A 20000-nucleotide genomic window follows, 5' to 3' on the forward strand; every position below is an offset into this window, starting at 1 on the left:
CCTGCCTGCCTGCCTGCCTGCCTGATGTTGCCAACAAGCCACAGCCCCGCAGGCTCCTCCCTTGTTACCGCGAACAAACGAGCTAGGCTTTAGGTTGGCGTAGCGGGACGCCTGAGCCTACATGGCTATAGCTCGGGTTTCTCTTCATTCACGCACAAATCTTTCGCCTTTTACTAAAGATTTCCGTGGAGGGGAACGTCAAAGAGTCAAATTGATTTTTTGGAGCGCTCTGCCTCCGGGCAGGGCCGCAACAATCTGTACAATGAGAATGTGTATAAACGTAGGGGTGGGCGTGGCACGAAGGGAAGGGTGAGCGTACGTACGGCTGGAAGGAAGGAAGGGCGCTGTCTCCGCGGAGGGGAGGCCTGTGCCGGCGAGGCCGGCGCCCAGGCCAGCGCCCATTTCAGGTTATCGCTTCTCGGCCTTTTGGCTAAGATCAAGTGTAGTATCTGTTCTTATCAGTTTAATATCTGATACGTCCTCTATATGAGGACTTCATATTAAATGGATTTTTAGAACAGGGAGGCGAAACAGGGGCTTGCCCCGTTCGCCCCACGCATCGACCTGGTATTGCAGTACCTCCAGGAACGGTGCACCTTCCTAAACGTGTGGAAAAGAAAGAGTTTGTTGCTGGTTGTATGGTATGATCAGCCTGTTTATTTTAATGAATTTGTAATATGTGTGTGTGTGTGTGTGTGTGTGTGTGTGTGTGTGTGTGTGTGTGTGTGTGTGTGTGTGTGTGTGTATGTATATATATATATATATATATATATATATATATATATATATATATATATATAATATTATAAAACTTTATTTTTACATTTGTTGGTTGATTTGTCTGTCTGTCTGTCTCTGTCTGTCTGTCTGTGTGAATAAATAAAACAAAGCAGCCAAAAGCGCTCACTCCTTTAAAAAAAACCAGAATAAGTAAGAATGAAGGGGAGTGAGTGGTCTCTGTCTCTCTCACTGCCTTGTCAGCTGGTCACAAATGCAGTGCGAGCGGAGGCCACTCCCCTTTCGGCGGTTTGCAGTTTTCCCTCCGTTTTTGTTCTTTTTTTTTTTTTTTTTTTTTTTTTTTTTTTGAGATTGTTACTGTTTTTTCCCCTCCTCTCTCTCTCTCTCTCTCCATTATAGCCTGCCAGCCCTGCCTGCCTGCCTGCCTGCCTGCCTGCCTGATGTTGCCAACAAGCCACAGCCCCGCAGGCTCCTCCCTTGTTACCGCGAACAAACGAGCTAGGCTTTAGGTTGGCGTAGCGGGACGCCTGAGCCTACATGGCTATAGCTCGGGTTTCTCTTCATTCACGCACAAATCTTTCGCCTTTTACTAAAGATTTCCGTGGAGGGGAACGTCAAAGAGTCAAATTGATTTTTTGGAGCGCTCTGCCTCCGGGCAGGGCCGCAACAATCTGTACAATGAGAATGTGTATAAACGTAGGGGTGGGCGTGGCACGAAGGGAAGGGTGAGCGTACGTACGGCTGGAAGGAAGGAAGGGCGCTGTCTCCGCGGAGGGGAGGCCTGTGCCGGCGAGGCCGGCGCCCAGGCCAGCGCCCATTTCAGGTTATCGCTTCTCGGCCTTTTGGCTAAGATCAGAAGGTCGGGACTGGGATCGACTCCGGAGCCTTCTTGACTGTAGCCTTGTGGCTTCAGCCGTTTGACTCTGGAGATATATTTTGCATGTGGTGAGGAACAAAGAAAAGGATTGTGGTTAGTAAGGTAAGTGTTGGTATTATTATTATTATTATTTTTTGATTGTTATATTAGGAGTTTTATTGTGGTTTAAATTGGTTTTAGTATTCCCTGGTTAACTGTTTTACTGGTATTTTAGTCTCCTTTAGAAAGGTTTAAGGGGTGTGGTGCCTCCCACCATGTCTGCTCCACGAGCAGGCATGAGGAGGCACCACAGTGTGAGGTTCCTGTTTGAAGAAGATGTAAATGGAAAGCTGTTTCACATGTCTAGGTTAGATTTCTCTAGAAATCTAATCCAGACAACCTTACAATTTCACCCAGAAGCTTTAAACTGCCTCATAACTTTGCCCCAAAACAAAGGGTTTGATGTCAGTTTTAGAAATGCAGTGTATTTGAATACTTTTTGGGAAAGGTTTAAGGAAGTACAAGGAAAGTTTGATATGTTTAAGGTTGAAAAATTAACAGATCATGCCAGAAAAACTGTGATTGTGAAGATGTTCAATGAGACAGTATGTTCAGAAGATATATGTGCATGGCTAAGACGGTTTTGTCAAGTTGTAGGTCCACCTGTGAAAGTCGTGGACGAAGATAATATTTGGAACTGTTCATGGAGAATACCCATTAAACAATGGGAGGACGAGACTGGGTACCTAGGGTTGAAACATCTGCCACAGGTAATTGTGTTGGGGGAAAATAGGGGGTACATACATTATCAAGGCATGCCTAAAGTGTGCCGTAAATGTGGGGGAATGGACCATTACGCCGAAGCTTGTACCCAAATTGTGTGCAGTAAGTGTAGAGAAATTGGACACACTTTTCAGGAATGCCCAAATGGTAGGTTGTGTAACCTTTGCGGGGGAAAAAACCATCTCTTTAGAGATTGTCCATATTCTTTCGCAAACAAACTCAAGGCAGCATGGGAAGGGGTGACAAAAATGGCCGAAAAGAAGCATGGTGAAGAACAAGAGAAGGGAGACGGAGAAGAAGGGGCGGAGCCAGAGGTTTTGGCGGGAAACGAGACACATCAGGGGGGCGGGGCAGGTAAGGGGGAAGAAGGGAGGGGCTCACGGGTGGAGCAACCGGAAGAGGCTGAAACAGGAGGGGAGGAACAAGGAGCAAAGGGGGTGGGAGGGGCTACAGGGAGTGAAGAAGGGCGGTCCTCCTTTGAGACAATGTCAGAGGTGAGTATACCAGGGTTAGAAAGCAGCTCTGAAGACTCTCTCCCAGGAGCACAAGCATCCAAGAGGCCTGCAGAACCCCCCTTGGTGGAACAATGGGGAAAAAAACAGTTAGATACCTCACTCCCAAGCGCACAAGTGGGGAAGAGACCGGCAGAGTCCCCCTTAATGATGGATGAAAAGAAACAGCGGGCTACAGCAGATAAGGATACCCCTCCTTCAGAGAGGTCTGACCCCTGCTGGCCGGGCGGTTCACCGAACGAGGTATCGTTTTTACACTTACCACCAAGAGGAAGAGCGTCGACTCCTGATCGATCAGGGACAGAAGATTTCCCAGTTTTAGACTTCTTTCACCCTGGCAGGAGGAAAATGGAAATGGTTTTAGGAATGGATTTAGACTAGTTTTAATGGATTTTATTGTGTTGAAAGGTTTCTAGTTCCGGTTGCTTTTAGGTCAACCAAGAATGTTGTGGTTTTACCTCCTTTTAAACGTGCTCATGTCTCTCACGATCGCCACCATTAATGTGAGGAGTGTGAGAGCACCTTTGAGAGCACAGAGCATTCTGACTTTTTTAGGAACAGTGACAGCCGATATCATTTTATTACAAGAATGTGCAATCCCCTTCCTGAGATCATACAGAGACTGGGAGCAGCGCTGGGCTGCGGGTCCCTCTCTCTGGAGTGGGTCGCACTACAACAAGTCAGATGGTGTTGCTATTTTAATAAATAACCCTAGACTTGTGGTGAAGGACTGCACTGTGGTGAGTGATGGGCGGGCCATTTTAGCTAATTTGCATTTTTTAGGGAGGGATTTTAAAGTCTTAAATGTGTATGGTTTTAATGAAAAAGAGGAAAGATATGGTTTGCTGGAGGATTTGCAGCCCCACATGCTGGGGAGGGATCCGATAGTAGTGGGCGGGGATTTTAATTGTGTTTTAACTAAGAAAGACAGGAGAAATGTGGGAGAGAGTTTTAAACTAGACAAAACATCGGGAAGATTGGCAAATCTGATAACTGATTTTAATTTAGTGGACTGTTACAGGACCATGCATCCACGGGAGGAGGGCTTCACCTGGTCGAGTGGTGATGGTTCCCGGGCCTCCAGAATTGACTACATCCTCACACGTGACTGCCCACCATCAGATGCTAGATTGATCCCCATGTTTTTCTCAGACCACGCCTTACTGTCTTGCACCCTTTCTTTCCCCACAGATGTGACGATAGGGGGAGGGCTGTGGAAGCTGAACTGCTCCCTGCTGCAGGATGAAGGGGTGAGAGACGAATACAGGGAGCAGTACAGACTTTGGCAGTCCCTCCAAGACCTGTACGATTCACGTGCACAGTGGTGGGAGATGGTAAAGGGAAGGACCAAGACGTTTTTTAAAAGGGTGGGAACTTTTAAAAAGAAAAAACAGAAAAGGCGCATGATGGGGCTGCAAAGAAGGTTACAGAGGTATTTTAATCTGGTAAACCAAGGGTTTGATTTTAATGAGGAAATAAAACAGGTAAGAGAAGAAATGAGACTTTTAATGGAGGAGGTAAGCAAAAGACATATAATGACTTGTAAAGAACAGGAACTAGAAGAGGGGGAAAAATGTACAAGATATTTTTTTAAGAAAACAGTGGCGCGGGGAGGAGGGGTTACTAAATTACAAGATGGAGACAAAATAATGAATACAAATTATGGGATCATGGGGGTGGTAGAAAGGTTTTATGAAGATTTATATGGTGAAAAGAAAACACACAAAACAACAATGGAAGAAGTGACCAATTTATTGGAAAATAAAATTAAAGATGATGAACTTTTAACTACAGAGTTTACGACAGAGGAACTACAAAATGTTTTAAAAGGTTTTAAAACAGGGAAGTCCCCGGGAGAGGATGGGCTCCCCGTGGAGTTTTACAAAACCTTTTGGGACATTTTAGTAGGGGACCTTTTATGTATTTTTACAGACTTCCAGACTTGTGACGTTTTACCTGACAGTTTTAGGTCAGGGATAGTGACTCTGCTGCACAAAAAAGGGGAAAAATCAGAGATCAGCAATTGGAGACCTATCACACTTTTAAACGTCGATTGTAAGCTTTTTAGCAGAATTTTAGCAAGACGAATGTCATTGGTTTTAGAAGACGTGATTCACCCAGATCAAGCTTGCGCAGTGCCGGGGCGGAGGATCACGGACAACTTGATCCTGATCCGTGACTCCATCTGTTATGTGAGAGACAGAAACATTCGGTTATTAGCATTAAATTTAGATTTCGAAAAAGCTTTTGATCGGGTCTCACACCAGTACCTGTTTCAGGTACTGCAAAAGATGGGGTTCCCCGGGAGGTTTATAGCATGGGTGGGCCTGTTGTACAACGACATCAATAGCAGAATTTTGGTAAATGGGCACCTCTCCAAGGCGATCACTATTCGCTCAGGAGTACGGCAGGGTTGTCCCTTATCCCCGCCCTTGTTCGTCACATGCATGGAACCACTGGCGCAAATCTTGAGAAGGGACCAATGGATCAATGGACTGACTCTGCCAGGGGGACTGACGGTGAAATGTTCATTATACATGGACGACGTGACAGTTTTATGCACAGACATGGTGTCGGCCCAGAGGACCCTAGAGGTAACAGAATGGTTTGGGAGGGCCTCTGGAGCCAAACTGAACCGAAACAAGACTGAGGCACAGCTCTTTGGACCATGGACGAACGTACCAACTGTTTTAGGGGTAAGTTTTAAAGAAACAAACATCAGAATTTTAGGGGTGAAATTTGACCGGGCAGGAGGAGGGAGCGGAAATTGGACAACAACCTTAGGGAAAGTTAGACAGAGACTTGGACTGTGGGGACTACGACAATTGACTTTAGAAGGGAAAATTTTAGTGATAAAAGCGGTGATTTTACCTTTGCTTTTATTGCTGTGCTCTGTTTTTAGTCCTCCAAGGAGCTTTCTTTTAGGTTTGGATCGGGCGATCTTCTACTTCCTGTGGGGGTCCAAGTGGGAGCGCCTGAGAAGAGAGACAGTAAAGAAGAGACCGGAAAATGGAGGGAAGGGGCTCCCAGACCCCCACCTGTTTTTAGGCAGCAAATTCACAGCAGCACATATAGAGTATGCAACATCCCCATCCAGGACCAAGACGGCCATTATGGCTCGGTTCTGGATGGGGTCCTATCTGCAAACCATAGGCATTTTAAAACCAGATTTAAGAACGCCAGTATCTTTTAAACTGCCACACGAATACCTTTTTATTAAGAAATTTTTAAAAAAGTATGAGTTGGAAAAATGCACGGTTCAAGAAATGACAAATGCTAAAACCCTGGTCTCCCTTGTTCAGGATCGTGAGGAGGTGAGCAGAGTGGTGGGGATGACGACGGCGGAGGCTCGGAGAGTGTGGGCGAACGCGGCCCACCCGGCCCTCCGGAACAAACAGAAGGACCTTACCTGGATGGTGGCCCATGAAGTCCTCCCGGTCCGGGCGGTGATGCACTCCCGGGGCATGGGGGCAACGGCAGTGTGCCCACGGCCAGGCTGCGGCCAGCCTGAGACCGTGCGGCACGTCCTTTGGGAGTGCAGCGTGGCCAGGGACCTGTGGGCCGCGATCGGCCCCCTGGAATGCCCAAGCCTGCCAGCAGGGGAGGTCCACCCGCAAAGTTACCGGTTAGCGGTGAACGGGGTGGGCCAGGGTGTAGAAAAGTTACCATCAAAAGAATTCAAGGCACTCTGGCTCACCCTTACAAGCGTGACGGCCGCACTGTGGACCTCCCGCAACCTGCTGGTGGGGAAGCGCGTCACGGTGCCCCTCCACGCTATGAAAAAGATGGTAACAACAACGCTGCAGGTGGCGCCGGGCGTCGCCATTTGGAGGAGGGGGCCGAGGTCACACGCAGGGGGGTCCCTGCCACCACCGACCGGGGCTCCCGCCGACGTTTCCTGAGGGGACAGGGATGCCTGAAAGGAGACAGCGGGCTCAGGGGAGGACTTCCTCTGGAGACGCACAGGAAGGGACCTCGACGGAGGGCGGGAGGAGCTGCGGATGCACGCACCTCGGCCTCCCGGCTGGGTTCATCTCTGCCTTCCTCTCTCCTTGTGGTCTTGGACGGGGGGGAGCAGGGTTTGCAATACATCTGAAAAGGACAATACACAAAGTAGTGAATTTGACATTGAAAAGGTTTTATGATATTAAACTGTTTTGGACTTTAAGGGCTTTTAAAATGCTTCTATAATAAAACCTTTTATGCACTATTTTAACAGATGCAAGTATGTGGCTTTTAAAAGAGAAAAGATTGTAAAAATGGTTTTAAAATGCATGACTATTGTGTCTTTTAACCATCTTTATCTAATGTGTATGCTGCCTTTTTAACACAAAAGTGACGTTGTATTTATTGGTGTAAAGACTCAATAAACATTGTCAAAAAAAAAAAAAATCTGTTCTTATCAGTTTAATATCTGATACGTCCTCTATATGAGGACTTCATATTAAATGGATTTTTAGAACAGGGAGGCGAAACAGGGGCTTGCCCCGTTCGCCCCACGCATCGACCTGGTATTGCAGTACCTCCAGGAACGGTGCACCTTCCTAAACGTGTGGAAAAGAAAGAGTTTGTTGCTGGTTGTATGGTATGATCAGCCTGTTTATTTTAATGAATTTGTAATATGTGTGTGTGTGTGTGTGTGTGTGTGTGTGTGTGTGTGTGTGTGTGTGTGTGTGTGTATGTATATATATATATATATATATATATATATATATATATATATATAATATTATAAAACTTTATTTTTACATTTGTTGGTTGATTTGTCTGTCTGTCTGTCTCTGTCTGTCTGTCTGTGTGAATAAATAAAACAAAGCAGCCAAAAGCGCTCACTCCTTTAAAAAAAACCAGAATAAGTAAGAATGAAGGGGAGTGAGTGGTCTCTGTCTCTCTCACTGCCTTGTCAGCTGGTCACAAATGCAGTGCGAGCGGAGGCCACTCCCCTTTCGGCGGTTTGCAGTTTTCCCTCCGTTTTTGTTCTTTTTTTTTTTTTTTTTTTTTTTTTTTTTTTTTTTGAGATTGTTACTGTTTTTTCCCCTCCTCTCTCTCTCTCTCTCTCCATTATAGCCTGCCAGCCCTGCCTGCCTGCCTGCCTGCCTGCCTGCCTGATGTTGCCAACAAGCCACAGCCCCGCAGGCTCCTCCCTTGTTACCGCGAACAAACGAGCTAGGCTTTAGGTTGGCGTAGCGGGACGCCTGAGCCTACATGGCTATAGCTCGGGTTTCTCTTCATTCACGCACAAATCTTTCGCCTTTTACTAAAGATTTCCGTGGAGGGGAACGTCAAAGAGTCAAATTGATTTTTTGGAGCGCTCTGCCTCCGGGCAGGGCCGCAACAATCTGTACAATGAGAATGTGTATAAACGTAGGGGTGGGCGTGGCACGAAGGGAAGGGTGAGCGTACGTACGGCTGGAAGGAAGGAAGGGCGCTGTCTCCGCGGAGGGGAGGCCTGTGCCGGCGAGGCCGGCGCCCAGGCCAGCGCCCATTTCAGGTTATCGCTTCTCGGCCTTTTGGCTAAGATCAGAAGGTCGGGACTGGGATCGACTCCGGAGCCTTCTTGACTGTAGCCTTGTGGCTTCAGCCGTTTGACTCTGGAGATATATTTTGCATGTGGTGAGGAACAAAGAAAAGGATTGTGGTTAGTAAGGTAAGTGTTGGTATTATTATTATTATTATTTTTTGATTGTTATATTAGGAGTTTTATTGTGGTTTAAATTGGTTTTAGTATTCCCTGGTTAACTGTTTTACTGGTATTTTAGTCTCCTTTAGAAAGGTTTAAGGGGTGTGGTGCCTCCCACCATGTCTGCTCCACGAGCAGGCATGAGGAGGCACCACAGTGTGAGGTTCCTGTTTGAAGAAGATGTAAATGGAAAGCTGTTTCACATGTCTAGGTTAGATTTCTCTAGAAATCTAATCCAGACAACCTTACAATTTCACCCAGAAGCTTTAAACTGCCTCATAACTTTGCCCCAAAACAAAGGGTTTGATGTCAGTTTTAGAAATGCAGTGTATTTGAATACTTTTTGGGAAAGGTTTAAGGAAGTACAAGGAAAGTTTGATATGTTTAAGGTTGAAAAATTAACAGATCATGCCAGAAAAACTGTGATTGTGAAGATGTTCAATGAGACAGTATGTTCAGAAGATATATGTGCATGGCTAAGACGGTTTTGTCAAGTTGTAGGTCCACCTGTGAAAGTCGTGGACGAAGATAATATTTGGAACTGTTCATGGAGAATACCCATTAAACAATGGGAGGACGAGACTGGGTACCTAGGGTTGAAACATCTGCCACAGGTAATTGTGTTGGGGGAAAATAGGGGGTACATACATTATCAAGGCATGCCTAAAGTGTGCCGTAAATGTGGGGGAATGGACCATTACGCCGAAGCTTGTACCCAAATTGTGTGCAGTAAGTGTAGAGAAATTGGACACACTTTTCAGGAATGCCCAAATGGTAGGTTGTGTAACCTTTGCGGGGGAAAAAACCATCTCTTTAGAGATTGTCCATATTCTTTCGCAAACAAACTCAAGGCAGCATGGGAAGGGGTGACAAAAATGGCCGAAAAGAAGCATGGTGAAGAACAAGAGAAGGGAGACGGAGAAGAAGGGGCGGAGCCAGAGGTTTTGGCGGGAAACGAGACACATCAGGGGGGCGGGGCAGGTAAGGGGGAAGAAGGGAGGGGCTCACGGGTGGAGCAACCGGAAGAGGCTGAAACAGGAGGGGAGGAACAAGGAGCAAAGGGGGTGGGAGGGGCTACAGGGAGTGAAGAAGGGCGGTCCTCCTTTGAGACAATGTCAGAGGTGAGTATACCAGGGTTAGAAAGCAGCTCTGAAGACTCTCTCCCAGGAGCACAAGCATCCAAGAGGCCTGCAGAACCCCCCTTGGTGGAACAATGGGGAAAAAAACAGTTAGATACCTCACTCCCAAGCGCACAAGTGGGGAAGAGACCGGCAGAGTCCCCCTTAATGATGGATGAAAAGAAACAGCGGGCTACAGCAGATAAGGATACCCCTCCTTCAGAGAGGTCTGACCCCTGCTGGCCGGGCGGTTCACCGAACGAGGTATCGTTTTTACACTTACCACCAAGAGGAAGAGCGTCGACTCCTGATCGATCAGGGACAGAAGATTTCCCAGTTTTAGACTTCTTTCACCCTGGCAGGAGGAAAATGGAAATGGTTTTAGGAATGGATTTAGACTAGTTTTAATGGATTTTATTGTGTTGAAAGGTTTCTAGTTCCGGTTGCTTTTAGGTCAACCAAGAATGTTGTGGTTTTACCTCCTTTTAAACGTGCTCATGTCTCTCACGATCGCCACCATTAATGTGAGGAGTGTGAGAGCACCTTTGAGAGCACAGAGCATTCTGACTTTTTTAGGAACAGTGACAGCCGATATCATTTTATTACAAGAATGTGCAATCCCCTTCCTGAGATCATACAGAGACTGGGAGCAGCGCTGGGCTGCGGGTCCCTCTCTCTGGAGTGGGTCGCACTACAACAAGTCAGATGGTGTTGCTATTTTAATAAATAACCCTAGACTTGTGGTGAAGGACTGCACTGTGGTGAGTGATGGGCGGGCCATTTTAGCTAATTTGCATTTTTTAGGGAGGGATTTTAAAGTCTTAAATGTGTATGGTTTTAATGAAAAAGAGGAAAGATATGGTTTGCTGGAGGATTTGCAGCCCCACATGCTGGGGAGGGATCCGATAGTAGTGGGCGGGGATTTTAATTGTGTTTTAACTAAGAAAGACAGGAGAAATGTGGGAGAGAGTTTTAAACTAGACAAAACATCGGGAAGATTGGCAAATCTGATAACTGATTTTAATTTAGTGGACTGTTACAGGACCATGCATCCACGGGAGGAGGGCTTCACCTGGTCGAGTGGTGATGGTTCCCGGGCCTCCAGAATTGACTACATCCTCACACGTGACTGCCCACCATCAGATGCTAGATTGATCCCCATGTTTTTCTCAGACCACGCCTTACTGTCTTGCACCCTTTCTTTCCCCACAGATGTGACGATAGGGGGAGGGCTGTGGAAGCTGAACTGCTCCCTGCTGCAGGATGAAGGGGTGAGAGACGAATACAGGGAGCAGTACAGACTTTGGCAGTCCCTCCAAGACCTGTACGATTCACGTGCACAGTGGTGGGAGATGGTAAAGGGAAGGACCAAGACGTTTTTTAAAAGGGTGGGAACTTTTAAAAAGAAAAAACAGAAAAGGCGCATGATGGGGCTGCAAAGAAGGTTACAGAGGTATTTTAATCTGGTAAACCAAGGGTTTGATTTTAATGAGGAAATAAAACAGGTAAGAGAAGAAATGAGACTTTTAATGGAGGAGGTAAGCAAAAGACATATAATGACTTGTAAAGAACAGGAACTAGAAGAGGGGGAAAAATGTACAAGATATTTTTTTAAGAAAACAGTGGCGCGGGGAGGAGGGGTTACTAAATTACAAGATGGAGACAAAATAATGAATACAAATTATGGGATCATGGGGGTGGTAGAAAGGTTTTATGAAGATTTATATGGTGAAAAGAAAACACACAAAACAACAATGGAAGAAGTGACCAATTTATTGGAAAATAAAATTAAAGATGATGAACTTTTAACTACAGAGTTTACGACAGAGGAACTACAAAATGTTTTAAAAGGTTTTAAAACAGGGAAGTCCCCGGGAGAGGATGGGCTCCCCGTGGAGTTTTACAAAACCTTTTGGGACATTTTAGTAGGGGACCTTTTATGTATTTTTACAGACTTCCAGACTTGTGACGTTTTACCTGACAGTTTTAGGTCAGGGATAGTGACTCTGCTGCACAAAAAAGGGGAAAAATCAGAGATCAGCAATTGGAGACCTATCACACTTTTAAACGTCGATTGTAAGCTTTTTAGCAGAATTTTAGCAAGACGAATGTCATTGGTTTTAGAAGACGTGATTCACCCAGATCAAGCTTGCGCAGTGCCGGGGCGGAGGATCACGGACAACTTGATCCTGATCCGTGACTCCATCTGTTATGTGAGAGACAGAAACATTCGGTTATTAGCATTAAATTTAGATTTCGAAAAAGCTTTTGATCGGGTCTCACACCAGTACCTGTTTCAGGTACTGCAAAAGATGGGGTTCCCCGGGAGGTTTATAGCATGGGTGGGCCTGTTGTACAACGACATCAATAGCAGAATTTTGGTAAATGGGCACCTCTCCAAGGCGATCACTATTCGCTCAGGAGTACGGCAGGGTTGTCCCTTATCCCCGCCCTTGTTCGTCACATGCATGGAACCACTGGCGCAAATCTTGAGAAGGGACCAATGGATCAATGGACTGACTCTGCCAGGGGGACTGACGGTGAAATGTTCATTATACATGGACGACGTGACAGTTTTATGCACAGACATGGTGTCGGCCCAGAGGACCCTAGAGGTAACAGAATGGTTTGGGAGGGCCTCTGGAGCCAAACTGAACCGAAACAAGACTGAGGCACAGCTCTTTGGACCATGGACGAACGTACCAACTGTTTTAGGGGTAAGTTTTAAAGAAACAAACATCAGAATTTTAGGGGTGAAATTTGACCGGGCAGGAGGAGGGAGCGGAAATTGGACAACAACCTTAGGGAAAGTTAGACAGAGACTTGGACTGTGGGGACTACGACAATTGACTTTAGAAGGGAAAATTTTAGTGATAAAAGCGGTGATTTTACCTTTGCTTTTATTGCTGTGCTCTGTTTTTAGTCCTCCAAGGAGCTTTCTTTTAGGTTTGGATCGGGCGATCTTCTACTTCCTGTGGGGGTCCAAGTGGGAGCGCCTGAGAAGAGAGACAGTAAAGAAGAGACCGGAAAATGGAGGGAAGGGGCTCCCAGACCCCCACCTGTTTTTAGGCAGCAAATTCACAGCAGCACATATAGAGTATGCAACATCCCCATCCAGGACCAAGACGGCCATTATGGCTCGGTTCTGGATGGGGTCCTATCTGCAAACCATAGGCATTTTAAAACCAGATTTAAGAACGCCAGTATCTTTTAAACTGCCACACGAATACCTTTTTATTAAGAAATTTTTAAAAAAGTATGAGTTGGAAAAATGCACGGTTCAAGAAATGACAAATGCTAAAACCCTGGTCTCCCTTGTTCAGGATCGTGAGGAGGTGAGCAGAGTGGTGGGGATGACGACGGCGGAGGCTCGGAGAGTGTGGGCGAACGCGGCCCACCCGGCCCTCCGGAACAAACAGAAGGACCTTACCTGGATGGTGGCCCATGAAGTCCTCCCGGTCCGGGCGGTGATGCACTCCCGGGGCATGGGGGCAACGGCAGTGTGCCCACGGCCAGGCTGCGGCCAGCCTGAGACCGTGCGGCACGTCCTTTGGGAGTGCAGCGTGGCCAGGGACCTGTGGGCCGCGATCGGCCCCCTGGAATGCCCAAGCCTGCCAGCAGGGGAGGTCCACCCGCAAAGTTACCGGTTAGCGGTGAACGGGGTGGGCCAGGGTGTAGAAAAGTTACCATCAAAAGAATTCAAGGCACTCTGGCTCACCCTTACAAGCGTGACGGCCGCACTGTGGACCTCCCGCAACCTGCTGGTGGGGAAGCGCGTCACGGTGCCCCTCCACGCTATGAAAAAGATGGTAACAACAACGCTGCAGGTGGCGCCGGGCGTCGCCATTTGGAGGAGGGGGCCGAGGTCACACGCAGGGGGGTCCCTGCCACCACCGACCGGGGCTCCCGCCGACGTTTCCTGAGGGGACAGGGATGCCTGAAAGGAGACAGCGGGCTCAGGGGAGGACTTCCTCTGGAGACGCACAGGAAGGGACCTCGACGGAGGGCGGGAGGAGCTGCGGATGCACGCACCTCGGCCTCCCGGCTGGGTTCATCTCTGCCTTCCTCTCTCCTTGTGGTCTTGGACGGGGGGGAGCAGGGTTTGCAATACATCTGAAAAGGACAATACACAAAGTAGTGAATTTGACATTGAAAAGGTTTTATGATATTAAACTGTTTTGGACTTTAAGGGCTTTTAAAATGCTTCTATAATAAAACCTTTTATGCACTATTTTAACAGATGCAAGTATGTGGCTTTTAAAAGAGAAAAGATTGTAAAAATGGTTTTAAAATGCATGACTATTGTGTCTTTTAACCATCTTTATCTAATGTGTATGCTGCCTTTTTAACACAAAAGTGACGTTGTATTTATTGGTGTAAAGACTCAATAAACATTGTCAAAAAAAAAAAAAATCTGTTCTTATCAGTTTAATATCTGATACGTCCTCTATATGAGGACTTCATATTAAATGGATTTTTAGAACAGGGAGGCGAAACAGGGGCTTGCCCCGTTCGCCCCACGCATCGACCTGGTATTGCAGTACCTCCAGGAACGGTGCACCTTCCTAAACGTGTGGAAAAGAAAGAGTTTGTTGCTGGTTGTATGGTATGATCAGCCTGTTTATTTTAATGAATTTGTAATATGTGTGTGTGTGTGTGTGTGTGTGTGTGTGTGTGTGTGTGTGTGTGTGTGTGTGTGTGTGTATGTATATATATATATATATATATATATATATATATATATATATAATATTATAAAACTTTATTTTTACATTTGTTGGTTGATTTGTCTGTCTGTCTGTCTCTGTCTGTCTGTCTGTGTGAATAAATAAAACAAAGCAGCCAAAAGCGCTCACTCCTTTAAAAAAAACCAGAATAAGTAAGAATGAAGGGGAGTGAGTGGTCTCTGTCTCTCTCACTGCCTTGTCAGCTGGTCACAAATGCAGTGCGAGCGGAGGCCACTCCCCTTTCGGCGGTTTGCAGTTTTCCCTCCGTTTTTGTTCTTTTTTTTTTTTTTTTTTTTTTTTTTTTTTTTTTTGAGATTGTTACTGTTTTTTCCCCTCCTCTCTCTCTCTCTCTCTCCATTATAGCCTGCCAGCCCTGCCTGCCTGCCTGCCTGCCTGCCTGCCTGATGTTGCCAACAAGCCACAGCCCCGCAGGCTCCTCCCTTGTTACCGCGAACAAACGAGCTAGGCTTTAGGTTGGCGTAGCGGGACGCCTGAGCCTACATGGCTATAGCTCGGGTTTCTCTTCATTCACGCACAAATCTTTCGCCTTTTACTAAAGATTTCCGTGGAGGGGAACGTCAAAGAGTCAAATTGATTTTTTGGAGCGCTCTGCCTCCGGGCAGGGCCGCAACAATCTGTACAATGAGAATGTGTATAAACGTAGGGGTGGGCGTGGCACGAAGGGAAGGGTGAGCGTACGTACGGCTGGAAGGAAGGAAGGGCGCTGTCTCCGCGGAGGGGAGGCCTGTGCCGGCGAGGCCGGCGCCCAGGCCAGCGCCCATTTCAGGTTATCGCTTCTCGGCCTTTTGGCTAAGATCAAGTGTAGTATCTGTTCTTATCAGTTTAATATCTGATACGTCCTCTATATGAGGACTTCATATTAAATGGATTTTTAGAACAGGGAGGCGAAACAGGGGCTTGCCCCGTTCGCCCCACGCATCGACCTGGTATTGCAGTACCTCCAGGAACGGTGCACCTTCCTAAACGTGTGGAAAAGAAAGAGTTTGTTGCTGGTTGTATGGTATGATCAGCCTGTTTATTTTAATGAATTTGTAATATGTGTGTGTGTGTGTGTGTGTGTGTGTGTGTGTGTGTGTGTGTGTGTGTGTGTGTGTGTGTATGTATATATATATATATATATATATATATATATATATATATATATAATATTATAAAACTTTATTTTTACATTTGTTGGTTGATTTGTCTGTCTGTCTGTCTCTGTCTGTCTGTCTGTGTGAATAAATAAAACAAAGCAGCCAAAAGCGCTCACTCCTTTAAAAAAAACCAGAATAAGTAAGAATGAAGGGGAGTGAGTGGTCTCTGTCTCTCTCACTGCCTTGTCAGCTGGTCACAAATGCAGTGCGAGCGGAGGCCACTCCCCTTTCGGCGGTTTGCAGTTTTCCCTCCGTTTTTGTTCTTTTTTTTTTTTTTTTTTTTTTTTTTTTTTTTTGAGATTGTTACTGTTTTTTCCCCTCCTCTCTCTCTCTCTCTCTCCATTATAGCCTGCCAGCCCTGCCTGCCTGCCTGCCTGCCTGCCTGCCTGATGTTGCCAACAAGCCACAGCCCCGCAGGCTCCTCCCTTGTTACCGCGAACAAACGAGCTAGGCTTTAGGTTGGCGTAGCGGGACGCCTGAGCCTACATGGCTATAGCTCGGGTTTCTCTTCATTCACGCACAAATCTTTCGCCTTTTACTAAAGATTTCGTGGAGGGGAACGTCAAAGAGTCAAATTGATTTTTTGGAGCGCTCTGCCTCCGGGCAGGGCCGCAACAATCTGTACAATGAGAATGTGTATAAACGTAGGGGTGGGCGTGGCACGAAGGGAAGGGTGAGCGTACGTACGGCTGGAAGGAAGGAAGGGCGCTGTCTCCGCGGAGGGGAGGCCTGTGCCGGCGAGGCCGGCGCCCAGGCCAGCGCCCATTTCAGGTTATCGCTTCTCGGCCTTTTGGCTAAGATCAAGTGTAGTATCTGTTCTTATCAGTTTAATATCTGATACGTCCTCTATATGAGGACTTCATATTAAATGGATTTTTAGAACAGGGAGGCGAAACAGGGGCTTGCCCCGTTCGCCCCACGCATCGACCTGGTATTGCAGTACCTCCAGGAACGGTGCACCTTCCTAAACGTGTGGAAAAGAAAGAGTTTGTTGCTGGTTGTATGGTATGATCAGCCTGTTTATTTTAATGAATTTGTAATATGTGTGTGTGTGTGTGTGTGTGTGTGTGTGTGTGTGTGTGTGTGTGTGTGTGTGTGTGTGTATGTATATATATATATATATATATATATATATATATATATATATATAATATTATAAAACTTTATTTTTACATTTGTTGGTTGATTTGTCTGTCTGTCTGTCTCTGTCTGTCTGTCTGTGTGAATAAATAAAACAAAGCAGCCAAAAGCGCTCACTCCTTTAAAAAAAACCAGAATAAGTAAGAATGAAGGGGAGTGAGTGGTCTCTGTCTCTCTCACTGCCTTGTCAGCTGGTCACAAATGCAGTGCGAGCGGAGGCCACTCCCCTTTCGGCGGTTTGCAGTTTTCCCTCCGTTTTTGTTCTTTTTTTTTTTTTTTTTTTTTTTTTTTTTTTTTTTGAGATTGTTACTGTTTTTTTCCCCTCCTCTCTCTCTCTCTCTCTCCATTATAGCCTGCCAGCCCTGCCTGCCTGCCTGCCTGCCTGCCTGCCTGATGTTGCCAACAAGCCACAGCCCCGCAGGCTCCTCCCTTGTTACCGCGAACAAACGAGCTAGGCTTTAGGTTGGCGTAGCGGGACGCCTGAGCCTACATGGCTATAGCTCGGGTTTCTCTTCATTCACGCACAAATCTTTCGCCTTTTACTAAAGATTTCCGTGGAGGGGAACGTCAAAGAGTCAAATTGATTTTTTGGAGCGCTCTGCCTCCGGGCAGGGCCGCAACAATCTGTACAATGAGAATGTGTATAAACGTAGGGGTGGGCGTGGCACGAAGGGAAGGGTGAGCGTACGTACGGCTGGAAGGAAGGAAGGGCGCTGTCTCCGCGGAGGGGAGGCCTGTGCCGGCGAGGCGGCGCCCAGGCCAGCGCCCATTTCAGGTTATCGCTTCTCGGCCTTTTGGCTAAGATCAAGTGTAGTATCTGTTCTTATCAGTTTAATATCTGATACGTCCTCTATATGAGGACTTCATATTAAATGGATTTTTAGAACAGGGAGGCGAAACAGGGGCTTGCCCCGTTCGCCCCACGCATCGACCTGGTATTGCAGTACCCTCCAGGAACGGTGCACCTTCCTAAACGTGTGGAAAAGAAAGAGTTTGTTGCTGGTTGTATGGTATGATCAGCCTGTTTATTTTAATGAATTTGTAATATGTGTGTGTGTGTGTGTGTGTGTGTGTGTGTGTGTGTGTGTGTGTGTGTGTGTGTGTGTATGTATATATATATATATATATATATATATATATATATATATATATATATAATATTATAAAACTTTATTTTTACATTTGTTGGTTGATTTGTCTGTCTGTCTGTCTCTGTCTGTCTGTCTGTGTGAATAAATAAAACAAAGCAGCCAAAAGCGCTCACTCCTTTAAAAAAAACCAGAATAAGTAAGAATGAAGGGGAGTGAGTGGTCTCTGTCTCTCTCACTGCCTTGTCAGCTGGTCACAAATGCAGTGCGAGCGGAGGCCACTCCCCTTTCGGCGGTTTGCAGTTTTCCCTCCGTTTTGTTCTTTTTTTTTTTTTTTTTTTTTTTTTTTTTTTTTTGAGATTGTTACTGTTTTTTCCCCTCCTCTCTCTCTCTCTCTCTCCATTATAGCCTGCCAGCCCTGCCTGCCTGCCTGCCTGCCTGCCTGCCTGATGTTGCCAACAAGCCACAGCCCCGCAGGCTCCTCCCTTGTTACCGCGAACAAACGAGCTAGGCTTTAGGTTGGCGTAGCGGGACGCCTGAGCCTACATGGCTATAGCTCGGGTTTCTCTTCATTCACGCACAAATCTTTCGCCTTTTACTAAAGATTTCCGTGGAGGGGAACGTCAAAGAGTCAAATTGATTTTTTGGAGCGCTCTGCCTCCGGGCAGGGCCGCAACAATCTGTACAATGAGAATGTGTATAAACGTAGGGGTGGGCGTGGCACGAAGGGAAGGGTGAGCGTACGTACGGCTGGAAGGAAGGAAGGGCGCTGTCTCCGCGGAGGGGAGGCCTGTGCCGGCGAGGCCGGCGCCCAGGCCAGCGCCCATTTCAGGTTATCGCTTCTCGGCCTTTTGGCTAAGATCAAGTGTAGTATCTGTTCTTATCAGTTTAATATCTGATACGTCCTCTATATGAGGACTTCATATTAAATGGATTTTTAGAACAGGGAGGCGAAACAGGGGCTTGCCCCGTTCGCCCCACGCATCGACCTGGTATTGCAGTACCTCCAGGAACGGTGCACCTTCCTAAACGTGTGGAAAAGAAAGAGTTTGTTGCTGGTTGTATGGTATGATCAGCCTGTTTATTTTAATGAATTTGTAATATGTGTGTGTGTGTGTGTGTGTGTGTGTGTGTGTGGTGTGTGTGTGTGTGTGTGTGTGTGTATGTATATATATATATATATATATATATATATATATATATATATAATATTATAAAACTTTATTTTTACATTTGTTGGTTGATTTGTCTGTCTGTCTGTCTCTGTCTGTCTGTCTGTGTGAATAAATAAAACAAAGCAGCCAAAAGCGCTCACTCCTTTAAAAAAAACCAGAATAAGTAAGAATGAAGGGGAGTGAGTGGTCTCTGTCTCTCTCACTGCCTTGTCAGCTGGTCACAAATGCAGTGCGAGCGGAGGCCACTCCCCTTTCGGCGGTTTGCAGTTTTCCCTCCGTTTTTGTTCTTTTTTTTTTTTTTTTTTTTTTTTTTTTTTTTTTGAGATTGTTACTGTTTTTTCCCCTCCTCTCTCTCTCTCTCTCTCCATTATAGCCTGCCAGCCCTGCCTGCCTGCCTGCCTGCCTGCCTGCCTGATGTTGCCAACAAGCCACAGCCCCGCAGGCTCCTCCCTTGTTACCGCGAACAAACGAGCTAGGCTTTAGGTTGGCGTAGCGGGACGCCTGAGCCTACATGGCTATAGCTCGGGTTTCTCTTCATTCACGCACAAATCTTTCGCCTTTTACTAAAGATTTCCGTGGAGGGGAACGTCAAAGAGTCAAATTGATTTTTTGGAGCGCTCTGCCTCCGGGCAGGGCCGCAACAATCTGTACAATGAGAATGTGTATAAACGTAGGGGTGGGCGTGGCACGAAGGGAAGGGTGAGCGTACGTACGGCTGGAAGGAAGGAAGGGCGCTGTCTCCGCGGAGGGGAGGCCTGTGCCGGCGAGGCCGGCGCCCAGGCCAGCGCCCATTTCAGGTTATCGCTTCTCGGCCTTTTGGCTAAGATCAAGTGTAGTATCTGTTCTTATCAGTTTAATATCTGATACGTCCTCTATATGAGGACTTCATATTAAATGGATTTTTAGAACAGGGAGGCGAAACAGGGGCTTGCCCCGTTCGCCCCACGCATCGACCTGGTATTGCAGTACCTCCAGGAACGGTGCACCTTCCTAAACGTGTGGAAAAGAAAGAGTTTGTTGCTGGTT

The 20000-nt window shown here is 46.6% G+C and overlaps 14 non-coding genes and 2 pseudogenes across 14 annotated transcripts; all 16 read left to right on the top strand.

The window, feature by feature from the left end:
• Positions 1–128: 128 nt before the first annotated feature.
• LOC143507195 (U5 spliceosomal RNA) lies at positions 129–247 on the top strand. Its single transcript, XR_013128630.1, has one exon. It is a non-coding gene; the product is annotated as a U5 spliceosomal RNA (small nuclear RNA).
• Positions 248–410: 163 nt separating this feature from the next.
• LOC143507212 (U2 spliceosomal RNA) lies at positions 411–601 on the top strand. The gene has a single exon (XR_013128647.1). It is a non-coding gene; the product is annotated as a U2 spliceosomal RNA (small nuclear RNA).
• Positions 602–1282: 681 nt separating this feature from the next.
• LOC143507196 (U5 spliceosomal RNA) lies at positions 1283–1401 on the top strand. The gene has a single exon (XR_013128631.1). It is a non-coding gene; the product is annotated as a U5 spliceosomal RNA (small nuclear RNA).
• A 5856-nt stretch (positions 1402–7257) lies between these two features.
• Positions 7258–7434, top strand: LOC143507190 (U2 spliceosomal RNA; annotated as a pseudogene).
• Positions 7435–8101: 667 nt separating this feature from the next.
• LOC143507197 (U5 spliceosomal RNA) lies at positions 8102–8220 on the top strand. Its single transcript, XR_013128632.1, has one exon. It is a non-coding gene; the product is annotated as a U5 spliceosomal RNA (small nuclear RNA).
• A 5856-nt stretch (positions 8221–14076) lies between these two features.
• LOC143507191 (U2 spliceosomal RNA) lies at positions 14077–14253 on the top strand (annotated as a pseudogene).
• A 669-nt stretch (positions 14254–14922) lies between these two features.
• Positions 14923–15041, top strand: LOC143507199 (U5 spliceosomal RNA). The gene has a single exon (XR_013128634.1). It is a non-coding gene; the product is annotated as a U5 spliceosomal RNA (small nuclear RNA).
• Positions 15042–15204: 163 nt separating this feature from the next.
• On the top strand, positions 15205–15395 carry LOC143507176 (U2 spliceosomal RNA). Its single transcript, XR_013128615.1, has one exon. It is a non-coding gene; the product is annotated as a U2 spliceosomal RNA (small nuclear RNA).
• A 669-nt stretch (positions 15396–16064) lies between these two features.
• On the top strand, positions 16065–16182 carry LOC143507211 (U5 spliceosomal RNA). Its single transcript, XR_013128646.1, has one exon. It is a non-coding gene; the product is annotated as a U5 spliceosomal RNA (small nuclear RNA).
• Positions 16183–16345: 163 nt separating this feature from the next.
• LOC143507177 (U2 spliceosomal RNA) lies at positions 16346–16536 on the top strand. The gene has a single exon (XR_013128616.1). It is a non-coding gene; the product is annotated as a U2 spliceosomal RNA (small nuclear RNA).
• Positions 16537–17208: 672 nt separating this feature from the next.
• Positions 17209–17327, top strand: LOC143507200 (U5 spliceosomal RNA). The gene has a single exon (XR_013128635.1). It is a non-coding gene; the product is annotated as a U5 spliceosomal RNA (small nuclear RNA).
• Positions 17328–17489: 162 nt separating this feature from the next.
• On the top strand, positions 17490–17681 carry LOC143507185 (U2 spliceosomal RNA). Its single transcript, XR_013128624.1, has one exon. It is a non-coding gene; the product is annotated as a U2 spliceosomal RNA (small nuclear RNA).
• Positions 17682–18352: 671 nt separating this feature from the next.
• On the top strand, positions 18353–18471 carry LOC143507201 (U5 spliceosomal RNA). Its single transcript, XR_013128636.1, has one exon. It is a non-coding gene; the product is annotated as a U5 spliceosomal RNA (small nuclear RNA).
• A 163-nt stretch (positions 18472–18634) lies between these two features.
• On the top strand, positions 18635–18825 carry LOC143507178 (U2 spliceosomal RNA). Its single transcript, XR_013128617.1, has one exon. It is a non-coding gene; the product is annotated as a U2 spliceosomal RNA (small nuclear RNA).
• Positions 18826–19492: 667 nt separating this feature from the next.
• LOC143507202 (U5 spliceosomal RNA) lies at positions 19493–19611 on the top strand. The gene has a single exon (XR_013128637.1). It is a non-coding gene; the product is annotated as a U5 spliceosomal RNA (small nuclear RNA).
• A 163-nt stretch (positions 19612–19774) lies between these two features.
• On the top strand, positions 19775–19965 carry LOC143507179 (U2 spliceosomal RNA). The gene has a single exon (XR_013128618.1). It is a non-coding gene; the product is annotated as a U2 spliceosomal RNA (small nuclear RNA).
• Positions 19966–20000: the final 35 nt, after the last annotated feature.

Source organism: Brachyhypopomus gauderio, unplaced genomic scaffold, assembly GCF_052324685.1.
Source record: "Brachyhypopomus gauderio isolate BG-103 unplaced genomic scaffold, BGAUD_0.2 sc645, whole genome shotgun sequence".
NCBI lineage: Eukaryota > Metazoa > Chordata > Actinopteri > Gymnotiformes > Hypopomidae > Brachyhypopomus > Brachyhypopomus gauderio.